Consider the following 18631-nt stretch of genomic DNA (forward strand, 5'->3'; position numbering starts at 1 on the left):
TATAAAGGTTAGGTTTGTCCGTTCTAGTGTTTAAGACAGTAGTGAACAGCTAGTGTGCATGGGGAGTTTGATAACTGCCTTTGTACTTTTCTTGCATTAATCGTCGCAGAGTTTAAACAGCCTCTTGCAGTTTGTTGTTGCATTAAATTCATAACAAGTCATTGTTTCGGGGCACCAGGCCAGCAACAGGCCTTTCAACAAGCAGTTACAGACCTGCTACCCATGTTATAGCATGTATTGGTTCTAGCTGGGTTTCTGAATGCTATGTTCAAGTGCCAGCGCAGGAATTACTGACAGTCTATATTCTTCCTGAACTGGTTTGTAGTATCACATATATGCTGTTTGCTTTAAGGACATTCGTTCATGAACGACACCTCGTTCATTCCAGCTCAGATAAAGTGCCCTGACCTTTTCCCAGGCGTGAGCTATGAACGTGAGTGAAAATAAATGACAGGTGTTTAGGCAGCCGAATGTCACAGCTGAGGCAGACACTGAGGAGAGCCCATCAGAGACATTCTTACCTTTCCCGAGGATTCTCGGCTATGAGAGTGATAACAAGATGGTATCGGTTAGGAGTGGATGACAACAAGGGAGAGAACTGTATACAGCAGAGGTCACTAATGGGCGGACCACGGTCCAGGTCCGGACCCAAACGTTGTCCAATGCGGACCCAAACCTGCTGAGAAGGATTTAATTGTATATGTGCTTTGCGGCGCAGTAAATCACAGACCAGTCACGTGTGGGGTAAGATCACCAAACGCTCTCTTGTGTCAATCAGATCTGTGCATACGCGGTAAGGAAAAAACAAAACAAAAAACACACCGCTCCTCACACGGGATTGAACCCATGTTGCTCCGGCTGTTGAATTGGGGCGCGGCCGTGAAAAAACGCCTTTATAAGGAGATAGGGAGCCCAAGAACGGGCGGAAAAACGAGAACAGGCGGAAACTAAATCTCCTTTATTTAATGAGAGGACCAGCCTGAGAGGGGTACAGTAAGTGTAATATAGCTCAATATATTTATTTAGACAGTGGCCATTACACTAAGCAACATACTTTGCAGCAAAGTGTAAATAAGGTATTGCTAAACAAACCGCTAACTAGGTAGTATCTTGTCTATAATCGCACAGTCCCACAGCTAACTAGCAAGATAGGTAGCTATAATTTAGCTAACTAAGTTACTATCTCAGATTCTACAGTAGTAATTATCTTCCACACAGTCTGGCTGTATTTATAAATAATTGATCTAGTGTTCGTGTTTGAAGCTCTTTCTGAAATGAACAGAGGAGCTTTATTTAGTTAGTTAGTTTAACAAGGTATATCTGGATATCTATCTTAATTTATTATGTTTACAAACCACAGAGCAAACCGTGGTTAAAGTGAAGATTTCTACACCGTTTAAGTGATATTACATGGCCACAGTGGTGAGGTAAATGCCCTGTTTTCAGCTGTTTTACACTCACCTACTCGAGAGGAGCAGCGGAGGGGGCTGTGACTCGCGTTGAGCGGCTCTGAGCCGTGAGGCGCTACCTGTCACGTGATCTTCGGAGCGTGATGTGATTGGCTGGTTGTTGGCTCGATTGAAGACTGAATCGATTGCTCATCCTGTGTGTCCCGGATGTTGACAGCGAATTTTGAGCGTTGTATTTTAGCAGTCGAATTTGACAGGTCGAATTTGAGCAACCTGAATTTATTTTAATTGAATTTTTTAAACTTGAATTTTTACTTTTAAATTTTTTTTACATTAAAATAAAATAAGTGAAAATGATATACTGAAAAATTAAAGTGTTTAATTCAGAGGCAAAAAAAATCACATGCAATAATTCAATGTAAAATAATTCAGTGCTAAAAATTCAAGTGCTTTTAAATTTCAAAGTCTGGTGACACTGTTTTACTTCCATACCTTGCTTCCAGTGCAATTTTGTCTTGTTCTCATTTAAACTTGGACTTGATTCTGTCTCACTGTCATTTAGATCTCATCTTGATTGGCCACCGATCACTATGCAATGTGAGCACTTAGCATTTGGCCAGATTGGAGTGTTTGGAGTGTTTTTACATTAAAAAGAAACCTCCCGTATGAAAGAGCTGTTTTCCAGGTTCAGTTCATAACTGAGGAATACGGCCAATGTGTTACTTCAAAGCTCTTTTTCATGTGGTGATTGTTGTTTTGTCCATTTAAACCACTGATTTACTTTGGTCAAAGAGACATAAGGAAACTGTCTGTGAAGAATAAGTCCAGACAGTTCTGTTCCAGTACTTTGAAAGCTGTTCAGAGCAGTACGTTTGAGTCTGAGTGCTGGACTGAATAGTTGTGCTACAATGGCCTTGTCTTAGCAGATTTCTTGCAAAGATGACGTTAGCTTGTCTTTAGTGACGTACTTGCAGAGAAAATGTACAACCGCAGACATAGCATAGGATTTTCTGCTGGGCAAACTCCGACCTGTGGACAAAAAAACCTAGCCGACAACAATGAAATTGGTCGTTAAAAAGACGTGTGCAGATGTGGAATGTACACAACAGGGAAATAAAACTGCAGAAAGTATGCCAGATCCTAAGAGGCATTTTAGAGTGGTGAGCTTTGAGTTTTTTGTCCAAATGGCTACTTGATGTTTTTTTTTTTCCAGACATTGTTGCGCTTTCCAGAGTTCTGGGCTTAATGGTTATGTTCAGAGTGGTGGGTTAAAACACTGGCCTTGGTGTTTCTGTCCAGATTGTTGCATTAAGATTTTAAATACAGCATTGGGCATGAAAATCCTCCAGAGCTCAGTGGTTCCATTCAGAGTATTGAGTGCAGTGGCTCCATCCAGAGTGTTGGGCTCACTGGTTCTTTCAAGAACACTGAATTCTGAGCCCTGTTTGCACCTGCTATTACCATGCATCCAGGCCAAAACAAAATGCATGGCTGTTTACACCTAGTGGTTTAAAAATGCATGTTCTTTTAACTGCTTGTAATTGGATTTCTCACATCCTTTCCTATAGAGGAGGAGGTGGTGGTTACAGAAAGAGTTTTCCAGTTGTCTTTGAATGTCATCATTTTCAGAAATTGATTGGCCACCACCTTAAGGAGGTTAACCCCATTGAGATTCTTTGCGATGTGTTGGAGAAGGCTTTGTGCACTGGTTAGACACTACTGTTGGGGGTTTTGATACTTATCTTTAATATTTATCTTTACCTATATAAGATATTTTGTAGAAAATTAGGGGAATAAGCCTGAATTAGGCCTGAATAATCAAATGTCCCACACAGAATTACATTAAATCAGGGGTGTTTAAACTTTTTATGTTGGGGCCAGAAGGAGAAATATATGTGCAACCCACAACTGTGCATTCTCGCCGCATATAGACTCTTTGGTCTGTTTACCGCACTACAACTGCACATTCTCAACGCCTTTAGAGTCTTTGGTCCGTTTTCTGTGCCACAACTGCGCATTCTCGCCGCATATAGACTCTTTGGTCCGTTTTCCGCGCTACAACTGTGCATTCTCGCCACATATAGACTCTTTGGTCCGTTTTCCGCGCTACAACTGTGCATTCTCGCCGTATATAGACTCTTTGGCCCGTTTTCTGTGCCACAACTGCGCATTCTCGCCACATATAGACTCTTTGGCCCGTTTTCTGTGCCACAACTGCGCATTCTTGCCGCATATAGACTCTTTGGTCCGTTTTCAGTGCTACAACTGCGCAATCTCACCGCTTTTAGAGTCTTTGGTCCGTTTTCTGTGCCACAACTGCGCATTCTCGCTGCATATAGACTCTTTGGTCCGTTTTCCGCGCTACAACTGTGCATTCTCGCCGCATATAGACTCTTTGGTCCGTTTTCCGCGCTACAACTGTGCATTCTCGCCGCATATAGACTCTTTGGCCCGTTTTCTGTGCCACAAATGCGCATTCTCGCCACATATAGACTCTTTGGTCCGTTTTCCGCGCTACAACTGCGCAATCTCACCGCATATAGACTCTTTGGCCCGTTTTCTGTGCCACAACTGCGCATTCTCACGTTTTCAGCGCTACAACTGCGCATTCTCTGCGCTTTTAGACTCTTTGGCCCGTTTTCTGACACCTAGTGTTTAAACTTTGAATCTCACATTATAAAAACCCGCGGACCAACTTTCATTTTATTTCTAAATTACCTTGCGTCGTAGCTTGAACACCCCTGCATTAAATCAAGCCAGGAGTTATGACAACAATTAGTGCTGGGGTGCCAGTCATATCCTGGAGGGAAGAAGACTAGTTTCTGACCTATTGATCAGACTTCTATGTCCTTGTGTATAATCAAGAGTGATGTTTCCTTTGTATGTGTATGCGGCCCATTTCGCATTTGCCAAAAAAACATCCTCATGATCATCATCATGAGATGAGATGGGTCGTTGTGTTCTTTTTGGTCAGCAGTGTTTTTTGCCTTGAAACTTTCTCATGGAGACCATTTTTGACCAGTCTCTATCTTATCATTGAATCATTAAAACTGATCTTAACTGAAGCAAGTGAGTTCTGCAGTTCTTCAGATGTTACTCTGGGTTCTTTTGTGACCTCCTGGATTAGTTGTCCATGCCCTTTTCGAATAATTTTGGTCGGCCGGCCACTCGCAGAAAGGTTTACCAGTGTTTCATGTTTCCTCTATTTGTAAATACGAATAGCTTTCACTGTGGTCTGCTGTGAATACTAAAGCCTTGACTTTTTAACCTTTTCAAGACTGATAGATGATCAATGACTTTGTTTTCCCATCTTTTTTTTTTATTTCTTCAGATCGGGACATAACATAATGTTTTTTAAGATTTTAAGATGTTTTTATCTGCTTCATGTTGTCAGACAGGCTCTGTTTAAGTGATTTCTTGAGTTTACAGGTCTGGCAGTAATCAGCCTGGTTGTGGATAGTAGTAAAATTGAACTCAGCTTTCCAAAAAATGTGAATAATCACACATAAAATTATCATTTGAAAAGTGCTTTTATATGTAATCAGGTTATCTTTGTATCTCTAGCCTTAGAGGTTCTGTCTTGGACATTGTATAAGTCCTGTAGTCCACTGGTTTAAAGAGTTGCACTCGCTGGTTCTATCCAGGGCATTGTGCCAAGAGATTTAGTGGTCGAGAGTTTGGGCTTATTCCTTTTTTCCAGCACTCTAAGGTGAATCTCTATCTCTAGCGGTGGCCATTCGTAGGAAGAGAACCCGTGGTGTGAGGGTACAAGTGCTGTGTGGTTTCGAGCAGTCCTCTAACAAACACTCTGTTCAGAGGAGATTCTAATACACACACACACACTCCACCGCACAGCAGCACACAAGCACAGTTTCACTAAGTGTTGTGTGCTGTTGCTAGGCAACGCCAGCGGATAGTACGTGAGAGAAAGGACCGAGTGGACGTTTGTGTTGGAGAAGCTTCTAAATTAGGAAGCACCCCTTAGTAGACATGCTAGTGACCTCTTCCCAACCACGCCAACTACTCTTAAAGCCATGTGCTGGAGGCGCCTTCATACACAAGGCTGATCTCCTGATTTTCCATCTTCCTCATGAAAGCGTAATATAAGACTCTGCAGCACACTGCAGTATCTGACCAATACCAGTAAAAAACACAATAGACTGTAGAACAGCCTTTAGGGGCTTTTCACACCTTCCTATTTTGGTCCAAACTTTCAGGCTTTTCAGTTTAAAATTCACGTCACGCGTCTTTACGTACTTACGTCACATGTACAGCCTCTAAAAGCGGATTCGGCTCAGTTTTACTGTTTTACTGAACACTAGCTGCTGGTGGAGCAATGGGGACTTCAGAAGAGGAAACTCAGAGCTCAGTATTAAATTTACTCATAGTAAAACCAAAGAAACAAAAGAAGTGAAGTTTCTGACTGAGCTCTCTCTCTCTCTCTGATCAAACATAACCTGGAATCGGATTCATCCGCTCTGAAAGGAGACCGCATCACACCCTCCCAGTTTAAAATGATTCTTCCGCATGCTCGGTGCAATTACCTATTTTTACCAGAGAGGGCACTAAATCCCCAAATCCCAAAACTTTATTGAAGATAAAGTTTTATCAGCTTTATTGAAGATAAAAAAAAGTTAAATCAAAGAGTAAAAATAAAGTAATAATGTAACAACGCAATAAAGTAAAGAGTAAAACAACACCTAGCATGCATTTTCTGAAGGAATTACCAGTGCTTAAAATGCAAAACACAAAATAAAACTACAAACAAATAAAAAGAAAAAGAAAATAATTTAAAAAAAGGCTACACAGATTATTATCATAGATACACCTTAGGCTGCTAAGGTGTTGCTAGTCAGTTGCTATATCATATCCCAGGTGGTTTTGATGAGGTGTATCAAAGGAGAACTCCGGTGTAAAATGTACTTTTGGGTGTAGTAAAACACGCTAAAAAGCCATGACCAGTTCGAGTCACTATGCTAATGTTCAGCCTCCCTTTTACTCTGTTCCTCTTAAAGAAGAACTCTGGTGTAAAACGGATTTTTTTTGATGAAGTAAAACATGATAAAAAGTTCTTATCTTTGATGAATAGCACACCTCTGTTCTCCCACAGAGTTCCGAGATCCAAAAAGTTTAACAGTTTGTCCAAACACCCTTCAGACTGGATGACATGGGGCATAATTTGCCCCGATAAATCGTTTTTCCCACCGTTATCCAGCTCAAAGTAGCTCCACACCTCCTTGCTAGAATCCGGAGAGCCCTGACATTTAAAACAATTTAAGAATTTAAAAAGTGCACAAGAAGCTTATTAAAAACCACTGTTTACATCCTATAATGCTAGATCCGGCTCCTAGCACCAACATTACTCCTGGCGCCAGGAGGCAGGGCTCTCCAAATTCTAGCAAGGAGGTGTGGAGCTACTTTGAGCTGGATAACGGTGGAAAAAACGATTTAGTGGGCCAAATTATGCCCCGTGTCACCCAAACTGAAGGGTGTTTGGACAAACTGTTAAAATATCTGGATCTCTGAACGCTGTGGGAGAACGGAGGTGTGCTCTTCATTAAAGGTAAGTATTTTTTATCATGTTTTACTACACCAAAAAAAAAAACATTTTACACCAGAGCTCTCCTTTAAGAGGAACGGATAGAAAGGTAGGCTGAATATTTAGCGTAGTGACTCGAACTGGTCATGGCTGTAGGTTGGTTAAAACTAATTTTAAATGTAATACTGAGGTAATCCTCTACATTTTTTGTTAACATTTTAAAAATTACGAAGCATAGAGGTGTGGAAAACATCATATTCTCCATTCCACAACGAACAATGAACAATGTTTTTACATACATCTGTTTTTAATTATTGACCCTGTGAGAAAAAAGTCAGATGATTATACAGTGCTTTGATTTTGCACTGTAATTAGCATTCAGTCTGCTAGTGTTAGATCATTATTTCAAGCTAAATGCTATTATTATTATTATTATTATTATTATTATTATTATTATTATTATTATTATTATTGATGAGAACATACAGTATTTGAGGTGGCAGCTGCAGAGATTATGATATGAATGTGGAACCAGAGCTACAGCCTCCTTGCTCTCTTTGGGTCTCCCCTTACTTTCTCTGGTCTCTGATTAGCATACTGCATTCGCCATGACCACATTCTCCATTTATATAAAGGAGCTTTATTGGGGTTTTTTTTCGTATTGTTTGTTTGTTTTTCTTCGGCCTAATTAAGATAAGCTGTAAAATCTGCCTCACATTGGATTTGATCAAGTGTGAGCTGTGAACGGACACCTATAAGCAGATCTTTTTAATGGAATTCCAATTAAATTCCACACATATGCACCGGCATGGCTATTTCAGCAAACGACCGCATGCCTGCGGCACGCTCGTGCTCACTAGCATACATATACGCTCATTCAATAAAGAGAGATATCTGATTTGAGGATTTTTATCTGCTGTGGAGAGGTATCCGTAATTACATCATTTGTGTACCAGTATAGCCCGGCTTCTCATTAAAGGAAATGAGAAGGACACAATATAATTCACTGAATTACTTTTCCACACTATCTGAGCTTCACAGTAGCAGTTTTACATGGATGTCTTAATTTAACCCTCTAGATGAACCAATATCTCAACAAGATCTTTTTCCAGTGTTCTAGCTCTTTATGAACCTATTAGTTCAAACTAAATAATAGTGTTTTGTTTTCATCAAATCTGTAAGGTGTGAAGAGCACTGACATATGATCAGAACACCTATTCACAACCTGGTTTCTTCTGAGGATTCTGAAGATCTTTTTCTGAATATTACAATTAACATTCTTAGTATGTTCAGTCTATCAGGTTTAACTGTTTTTTTCTTAGAACATTTTTTTTGGATATTTTTATTTCTGATTTTCCCCCATTTTCTCCCAATTTGGATATCCAATTGTCCCACCCCTTTGTGCGTCCCCATCACCGGTGACGCCCGTGACCCTTGGAGGATGCGGACGAGCACACGCCTCCTCCGACACGTGTGAAGTCAGTCACTCCTTTTTTCGAGCTGCTGCGGATGAATCACTGCCTGAGCAGCTAGCGCGCTCGGAGGAAAGCACAGCAGCTAGGCATTAGACCGCTGGACCAGTCGGCGCCAGAACATTTTTAATGTTTAAACATTTGTAAAAGTTGTAGCATCGTTACATTCTTAATTTTTTTTTTTCATTTTTAGTTTCAAAAGTTAATTTCGTAACGTACTTTTACTTTACTTTTACTTTTAAGGTATTAAGCAGACGCCTTTATCCAGAGCGACTTACAACAACTTTTGGTTTTTATAATGTTAGTATTCAATGAGCTGGTAACGTTATGTAAGAAACTCTCTAATAACGTTGTGATGCAGACCATTATCACAGTTTCCAGAACGTTCCTGGAACATTATTTCTGTATTTCTAGAAGCGAACCTTTTGAAAAAGGTTGCAAATCATTCTTATAGCGTTCTTTGTTAGCTGAGCCTAGACTAAACTCAAGATCAAAGGTATTCAAACTTTTCCTGCCTACTTTTTAAAAACTTGAGCCCCACCTTTTAATTAAAAACAAGTCAACATATAAATTACTACTGCAGCATATTTAAAAACTGATAAACAAAATGAAATAAACAGCAGCACATGCGACATTTCTCTCTGCTCACCACAGCACAACTAATATACCCCCCCATCCAGTCTATAAGTAACCTAAATTACATTTCAGTCATTTACATAAAAACTGTTTTCATATCGCTTGTTTCTCTTTCTCACATGTGCAATGCATGGCCTTAAAATGTAAAAGAGATAAAGAGCAACGAATAACAACGAACATCTATCTATGCAAATGCAGAGCAAGCTCACAGCAACCAAAATACCGTTTCTGCTCTATTCTGCACTGTTGACTTTGAGGAAATGAAGCGATTCATTTTTACCTGCTGTCAGTTGAAAACATGTGACTCTAAATTACTCACACAATGGTAATTTTAACCTTCTTTATACAAAGTAAACTGAAAAGTGATTACTGAATTGGACTGTAAAAAATAGATTGTGAAAAGTTTTATGACAGAGTTATTTAAAACTTTATTTACTTATTTTATAATTATATGAAAAAAATTGAGTAAACCCCTCACATTTCAGCAGATATTAAGTATATCTTTTCATGGGACAACACTGACAAAATGACACTTTTTCTCAGAATGAAAAGTATATGTCTGTGTGCAGCTTATGTAACAGTGTAAATATATTGTCCCCTCAAAATAACCCAATATACAGCCTTTAATGTTATACCACAGGCAACAGTACACCCCTTAGTGAAAGTTCCTTAAGTTTTAATATTTTGTGGCCACCATTATTTTCCAGAACTGCCTTATTTTCCAGAACTGCCAATTGCCACTGGAATGCCTTTCCACTCCTCCATGACGACATCACGGAGCTGGTGGACATTCCAGACTTTATGCTCCACCTTCCGATTGAGGATGCCCCAAAGATGTTCTATTGGGTTTAGGTCTGGAGACAGGCTTGGCCAGTCCATCAGCTTTACCCTCAGCTTCTTCTTTAATAAAGCAGTGCTCGTCTTAGAGGTGTGTTTGGGGTCATTATCATGCTGAAACACTGACCCAGACTTTGACCCAGTTTCCGGAGGGAGGAGATACTGATGTTCTGCTTCAGTATTTTTTACAGAACATACTGGAGTTCATGTGTCCCTCAATGAAATGTACTGTAACTCCCCAACACCTGCTGCACTCATGCAGCACCAGACCATGGCACTCCCACCACCATGCTTGACTGTAGGCATGACAAACTTATCTTTGTACTCCTTACCTGATTGCCGCCACACATGCTTGAGACCACCTGAACCAAACAAATGAATCCAGTAATCCATGTCCTTTTTTGAGATGTCTTCAGCAAATTGTTGTGGGCTTTCTTGTATACAGACGTCAGAAGAGGCCACCTTCTCAGGTGACAGCCATGCACACCAATTTGATATAGTGTGCGGCTTGGTTGCACACACATGGCTAACCATGGTGGCTGCTACCATGGATTGCCAGCCCATGGCAGCACCGTTAGGGTCTATTCCCTCTTGTCAGCTGTCTTTCCATGCTGTCACAGGGTCTTTCCTCTGTTGTCAACTGTTCTCTTCACAGCAGTCACTAGCTTAACTAGATATCAAGTAATATAATACAGGAAATTGACAAATACTGCACCTAACAGCTGGGGTTATGCATAGGGCTCAGCCAGGATCTACTACTCACTCAACTAACAACAATAGCAAAACCACAATCTGATACTGGCTCGACAAGAATCCAGAAGCACAGCCTAACACTATGTTCATGGTCCATTGCCTCAACTGCCAAGTAACAGACCTACCAAAAAATAACCTATGAACAAACAGAATCCCTCCTTAATCTAAGCTCACTTCCTTTAACTGTGGCAACAACACACTTACCTAAGCACAATCACACACAATAAATCACATTATAAGTTGCGTGAGCAGAACACAGCAACCACTACCGTCTGATACTGGCTCGACAAGAATCCAGAAGCATAGCGAACTATGTTCATGGTCCGTGCCTCAACATATATATATATATAAAAGATATACAATCTTGGTTTTCTCACTGTAAAAATCACATTGAAAAAGTAGTTTAATTGAACAAATTCATTTGATTAATCTCCTGGCTATAAGATAATATCTACACAAAGCAGTATTTTTACCTAAATTCAAAAAAGTGCTCAGTATTTCTGTTAAACACGTAACACGATATCCAAAAAACATTAATCAAGTGAAAAGTGCACCATTTATTCAACGTTAATGTTTATTTCCATAGTCCAAGTTTCAAAATAGAAAAAAAATGGCAAATAGAAAAGGACCATCTTCTTCTTGTCTTCACCATTATGGCTTCTTTGCACTTCCTTGCACTCACTGTTGCCAAAATAAAAATCTATTTAATGTTCATAAGTCTACAGGACTTGTTCTCAAACTGCATCAGGCTTGTTTAGATGCCTTATTGAAAGCTACTGTTGTTGAAATTTGTTCTTCTGCTGACTTTTCCATGAAGGTCTTTCTGCTCTGGAGGGCACAAAAACTCCAGAGCCTGCTGAATCTCCACGAAGGTCTTCTGCAGAGAAATGGGGCTTTGATTTAGCTTTTCTTGGAATCCTATGAGCAGAAATCTCTGAAGGTTTTCTTAGAATTATATACAGAAGAAATCAACCTGGCAAACGACTGAAAAACACTGAAACGCTTTACTAGTTTCTTATGGCCTTCTCCTAACCCTGCTTTGTGAGCATCTCTTATTTTTAATATTCAGAATATTAGGACTCAGAACTCTTAGAGGAGTCTATGGCTGCTGATCTTTGGGATGAGTTTAGAGACAGAGACAGAGTTTCTGTTTATCAAACTTTAGAATTTTGCATCACCTGATTTGAAAATGACAAGATGTTAGCTGTAGGTCTGTAGTAATTGATTCTGTGCAATACAAGTGCATCCCCCCAAAAATAGAATATCATTAAAAAGTTACTTTATTTCAGTAATTCAGTTCAAAATGTGAAACTCATATATTATATCATGTATTTTAAGTATGTATTGTATCTTTTATTGTTGGTGATTATGGATTACAGCCAATGAAAATCCAAAAATCAGTGCCTCAGAAAATTAGAGTATTATATAAGACCAATCAGTACTTTTGGCAGTGTGGGCAGTGTGTCAAGTCCTGCTGGAAAATGAAATTCGCATCTCTCCAAACCATCACTGATTGTAGAAACTTCACACTAGACCTCAAGCAGCTTGAACTGTGTGTCTCTCCACTCTTCCTCCAGACTCTGCTCCCTTGATTTACAAATGAAATGTAAAATTTACTGCTGATCAGTGATGGTTTAGAATGGAGAGACATGTCATCTGCTGGTGTTGGTCCACTGTGTTTTATATCAAGTCCAAAGTCAGTGCAGTTTTGTTTTCCCACAAAATCTTACAGCACTTCATGCTTCCCTCTGCTACTGACAACTTTTATGAAGATGCTGATTTCGTTTTCTAGCAGAAATTGGTACACTGCCCACTAGGGGTGTGCCATATCCTATCGTACGCGATAATATCGGCAACATTTTTGAATATCGTGAACGATATTAAACCCTGATATATCGTGCCTTATCACCAACCCCTAATTATCACATCAGTGTACGATTTTCTTGCTGTTTTTAGCAAAAGAAAAAAAAAATCACACTGTTTTCATTTCCCATTAAATATCTGCTAGAGACAGATTATGTCTGTCCAGTATCATTAACTGTTTTACTGCAGCACTAGATATATGGAGGTATATGAAGTGCATTATTAGTATTGTGCAGTAGTGTATTCTTAAAAAAAAAAAAATCAGTGTTTTGTCATATCGTCAAGAGTATCGTTATCGCAAAAATACCATGAAATATCGTGATATTATTTTAGGGCCATATCGCCCACCCCTACTGCTCACACTGCCAAAAGTAGCAATATAATCCTAATATAATATTCCAATTTTGTGAGGTACTGAATTAGCTGTAAGCCATAATCCTCAACTATAAAAGAAATAAATGTTTAAAATAGATCACTCTGTGTGTAATACATCTATATAATATATGAGTTTCACATTTTGAACTGAATCACTGAAATTAAGTAACTTTTCAATGATATTCTAATTTTGATATTCTAATTGCATTTTATGCTGAGTAAATTGCTTTCGTCGCTTTCGTCCCCAGTTCCCTCCACTTTCTTACAATATCACTGACAGTTGACTGTGGAATATTTAGGACCGAATTTGTTGCACAGGTTCACAGTATTATGGCACCATGCCAGAATTCACTGAGCTCCTGAGAGCGACCCATTGATTCACTAATATTTGTTAAATTTAATTACTTTATATTTAATACTTGCATGGATTTTTACACAGTACTTCACTTGCAAGCTGCACAAAAAGGTGCACAATGACTGGGTGGACTTTTTTTTTTAGCGAAAACTGGCATTTGATGAAAATGTGTTTTGATTTTGAGTTGTGTACTTTTTGATTTGTTCATTGTGACCTTGTTCTGGATCAAAGACACATTTGGATTTTCCAAAATGATTTTAATTGTCATGATATTTTCACATTCATGACAGGTTGGACCAGTTAAATTCTACCTCAACTAAACATGGAGACAATATGAGAATTATTAGGTGAAATTAATTTGATTTGACTTGACTGTTGTCAAAGACTATTTCATTAATTAAGGAAAGGATGAAAAAAAGAAAAGAAAGAAGACACATTAATGATAATGTGAACAGGGATTTTTTTTCTGAATCTGTTCATTTAGAGTAAATCTTGAAATTTCATCAGTAAACAGTGTTTGTGTATAAAAACTAAACAACTATGCCGCGAACACAACAGGGCATGATATATTAATATTGAGCCAACGGTTAATCAGATGGCTCTCGTTCTCGCTATGAAACCCATCATGTGACATCAGCCGAGTTATTAAACCTTTCCCCTGAAGTCACTCTAACCTTTCTCAGCCGGGTGCCCGCTCGAGACCACCATAGGGCTTTCCACATTGCCATGGTAACCAGCCTGGGACCGGACCACTGGGCCGAGTTTTGCGGAGTAATTAGAAAGGAGGTGACATTTACTCACAACGCATGTGGAGGATCTCCGGCTTCCAGTGGAGAGATCTGTAATCTAAAGGGTGGGATGTGCTTGAGTGGCGCAGGGGGGTGAAGGGGGGGTTGTGTGGTACTGTAGTGTTGCCTCACCTTTGCCCTGTGAGTCCAAAACTCAAGAACTGGTGATTTAAAGGTCTCTGTTTTCAAATCAAGGAGAAAATTAAATACAGCCTGATGTTACCAAGGTAAATCCACAAGTATTTTTATCCCAATTTGCAAGGCCAATAACCCAACCCACTCATTAGGACTCTATCGCCCTATCACTAGTGATGCCCCAACACACCAGGAGGGTGAAAATGATACAAGGGAAGTCACAGCCACCGCCTCTTTTCAAACTGCTGCTGATGTAGCATCATTACTAAGTAGCATCACAGTGCTCTCGGAGGAAAGCGCAGCGACTCGGTTCCGATACATCAGCTCACAGAGGCCTTGTGCTGAGCGACATCACCCTTTGGAGTGATGTCAGGAGAGAGCAAGGCCAATAGTGCTCTCTCTCAGGGCAGCTGACGGCAAGCTACATGAACAGGACTCGAACCAGCTACCTCCCGATCATAGTGGCAGCGCTTTAGAACACTGGACCACTTGGAGCCCAACCCACAACAAAAATAACCAGCCTAGAGTCAATCTAAAACCCGCCCATCAGAAGTTTAATCCCAAAATATATGTCTGACACATGTTTGAAGCAAATGGCAAAATAACTATGAGTGTATAACTTTTGTATTTTGTTTATAAAGGATTATCAGCATTGCTATTTATCTTAGTCATTAATAATACTTTAACATTAGTGTTTTATTAGTTATTTTATAACAGTTTTATATCCCAGTCAAGAAAATAGTAACATAATTAGTAAAAAAAAAATTTTTTTTTTTGTTATTATTTTTTGTAAAAAAGTAAAAAAAAAATTATAATAAGTAAAAAAAGAACTGGCTTTTACTTAGTCTTTTCTGTTCTTAACCCCTCCTGAACTCTTTTCTCTCCTCTTTAACAAGATTTCTCTCTCTGTCTCTCTCTCTCTCTCATTTTTAATTTTTATTTCATTTTAATATAAAACAACCTGCCTTTTTATGTAACCGATGGCCTGTTTTATCTAATATTGTTAATAAAGTGTGGTAAAAACTCTCTCTCTTTGTCCTTTTCACGCTGTCCTTCCTCATGTTGTTATGTTGTCCTGGTTCTTGCTGTTGATTTTAGTCACCTTGTACACATTTTCCCGCCGTGTTGGCGTAACATCCAAATATCCAAGGCCATACCCACTTTTTTTGTTTTTGTTGGCCGTGGTCATTTTTAAAAGTAGCTCAAACAAACACACCTGAATTTTCACCCAAGAATAAATTTGCAAATAAGCGCAATTTGGTGGGAAAACCACAAACCTGGCAACTTTGGCAGATTGGTTGGTGAGCTGATGGTGAAGTAACAGAGCTTTAAAAATAATGTCTGCAGTGCTGAAACGTTTTATATTGTTCTAACAATGTCAAGTAGAGTATTTGTACATTTCTTAAGTATAAAATGATTAAACATATATATAAAAAAAAAAAAATATTTAGCAAAAATGCTTCATATGAACCTATTCATTTTAGACTCACTCTGGAGTGCCCTCTAGTGTCTGACAAGCCTAAAACTAGAGGTTCTGTGCAGTAATCTCGACAGTGGGATGTGCTAGAGAGTCACTAGGGGGCTCAGGGGGGTTGTGAGGCAGGGCAGTGTTGCATGAGAGGAAGAAGAAGAAGAACATTTTCTCACCTTTCATTACTTCCCTCCATTTGTATGCAGCTGCCATGGCAACTGTTAATACGGCACCATCCACTTGTACGGATGTGGCGGCGTCCTAATTTGGTGAGGGGCATCCATGCATACAGAAAAAACAGGATGCTCTCGCAGGGGCTTTTTTAATCCTGAGAACAATGAAATACTGGAAATAAAGAGGAGCACTGGTTGGATTCTGGTGAGCCCAGAGTAAAGAAAAAAAATCAATGCTCTGCAAACAACAAGAAAAAATCCCCGAAACCTTTTGTTGCAAGTAACACATCCTCAATACCCAGCTTTGAACCTGCTCTGGCTGTTCAGAGGCAAATCTGGCAGGTTCTCCTCTAGGAGAAGCCATTCGTCGGTGGCCTGCTGATTGACAGACACTTGCTGGGAGATGCTGTGCTGCGATGTGTGTATCTGACCACGTCAGTGCTTCTCCAGGCCCATGTTTCCACTGTGTGTCCTCTTATTTACCTCTACCGCTGTCTCTTCCTCCTGTCCTCCTGCTCATCTCTCTCCACCTTCCCTCCATCAACCCAAAGCAAGACGGTACAAGAATACTGAGGTCATTACGGCCTCACAGCTTCTGTCTTCAAAATTCACCGTCAGGATAAATTCGTGCCACAAATGAAGCTGGTAGTAGATACACTAGTGTTTCTGTATCTTTCACATTTATAGTGTACTGTTATTTACCATTGCACAACAGCAAATCATGAAATTGTATTTCTGCCAGATAGAAGATACAAAAATTGCTGTTAAAATGATCCTAAAGTTATGACTATTTACTAAAATGTTATATTTATGTTAATTACTATCTCAACATCACATCTTTATTTTCTTACAATCTTTGCTTAGTGTTCCAAAAAATAGTTAGTTTGGGATATTAATCAATCAATCAATCAATCAATCAATCAATCAATGAACCTTTATTTCCACTCATACATTGAGGGTATCCCTCATTCTCAATGCAGCCCAGCCTTTACAAAATTAAATGGACTGAAAAATATGTTTAAAATATAAAAACAAGCAAACAATATAAGAATTAATTAAGAAGAAATAAAAATAATCCAGAATGCAGACAGACTTACATGTAAAGCAATAAAATAAAAAGATATATAATTAAAATAATAAAATATAAACGCAATTGAAGAAATAGAGGACATAAAAAAGGTAAATGATGGAACTAAAATAAAGTTAGAAATGCATAAAAAATAAAAGGAAAAAATAAATGTAATAAAAAGGTAAAAAGGCCCAAAGTAAAATAAAATCAAATAAAAAAGTAAATTAAAAAAGACAAAAAAAGTATTTAGGATGATCAATGTGTTATTCATTTTTATTTTACATTATGATCTCTGGGTAATTCTTCTGACTGATTAATATGTAACCATGGGTAAAAATCTGCAGTGTGGCCTTTTTCTTTTTTACATTTTTCTTTACATTTAATTTGCATTTTGTGGACTTTCTGAGAAATGCATTCTTCCCCTCTACACTAACACCAGAAGGGTGAACAACACTCCAGCAGTGAAACCACCACAGCTGAACTAAATTAACACAAATAAACACCAATAAACACTTAATATTTAACCCCCAAATAACCCTGACGACAGAAAAAATAGTTAAAATGAAATTAGAATTCCTAGTGAAAAAAGTAGATTAAAGTATACTAAGATTTATTGTGCTGCAGTGCACTAAAGTGTTCTTGTAGCCACATTATTAATCAGTATATTTGAAGAGTCGTGGAGGGACTGGAGCCTATCCCAGTGGTAATCGGGCGGAGGGCAGTATACACCCTGGACAGGCCGCCAGTCCATCACAGGGCAGACAGACACAGACAGACTTACAAACACATTTACTCACACACTCACACCTAGAGGCAGTTTCAATCAAGTTCCAATCAGCCAGAATGTGCCATCTTTGGACTTTGGGAGGAAACTGGAGCACCCAGAGGAAACCCATGCAGACATGGGGAGAAAGTGCAAACTCCACACAGAAAATTATAATTACAGAGCATTGAAATACATTTTAACTGTTATATTAATGTTTTTTTTTTTTTTTTTTTACCAATGTAGTAATTTAATTGACTAAAAATAATGTACAAAAGTATATTTGGAAATAAGTATTTTAGAAGTACTTCACTACACTTTTAAAAGTGTACTTCATAGTCTATTCATTTAAAATACACTATATTGTACTTTTTATAAGCACAATTAGTTTACTTTCAAACATTCCATGAAACCATAATATTAATGTACTTTTAATATATATTTAAGAAAGTACATTAATCGGTTAGTATATTTACAGTATATTTACATTTCTTAGACATTTTTTCAATATGTTAATAAGTACAATATATATATAAGTATACATATATATAATTCTATTTTTTCATCTAAATTATTAATAATTATTAATAAATATAGTGTTTTTTTTAAGTTTCTGAATAATATTCATAATACTGAACTGCTGTCAGAAACAGAAAATAGGCTTCCATTACAATCGCAATGCCTCTTCCTGTATTTACAAAAGCTCCAAACACACCTACAATAAAACAGACAAGGGTTTCAAAGATACTTCTAATGTGTCATCCTTTCAAACTATCCTTTTATCTTCTTTTCATCTTTTTTGTAAAGTTGTAAAATGTTTTGGTAAAGTTGTAAAATGTAAAGTTACCGCTTTTTCTTTAGATGTTGTTTTTGGATCAGAGTGATCAGAACGCAGCTGGTGACTGGCTGAAACATGAGCTCACCTCCTACCAGACAGACTCGGTCCTGGCAGGGCGTCTTGCACTTATGTAGCGAGGTACCAGCTGTCTGTGC

The sequence above is a fragment of the Astyanax mexicanus genome, chromosome 15 (assembly GCF_023375975.1).
Source record: "Astyanax mexicanus isolate ESR-SI-001 chromosome 15, AstMex3_surface, whole genome shotgun sequence".
NCBI classification, from domain to species: domain Eukaryota; kingdom Metazoa; phylum Chordata; class Actinopteri; order Characiformes; family Acestrorhamphidae; genus Astyanax; species Astyanax mexicanus.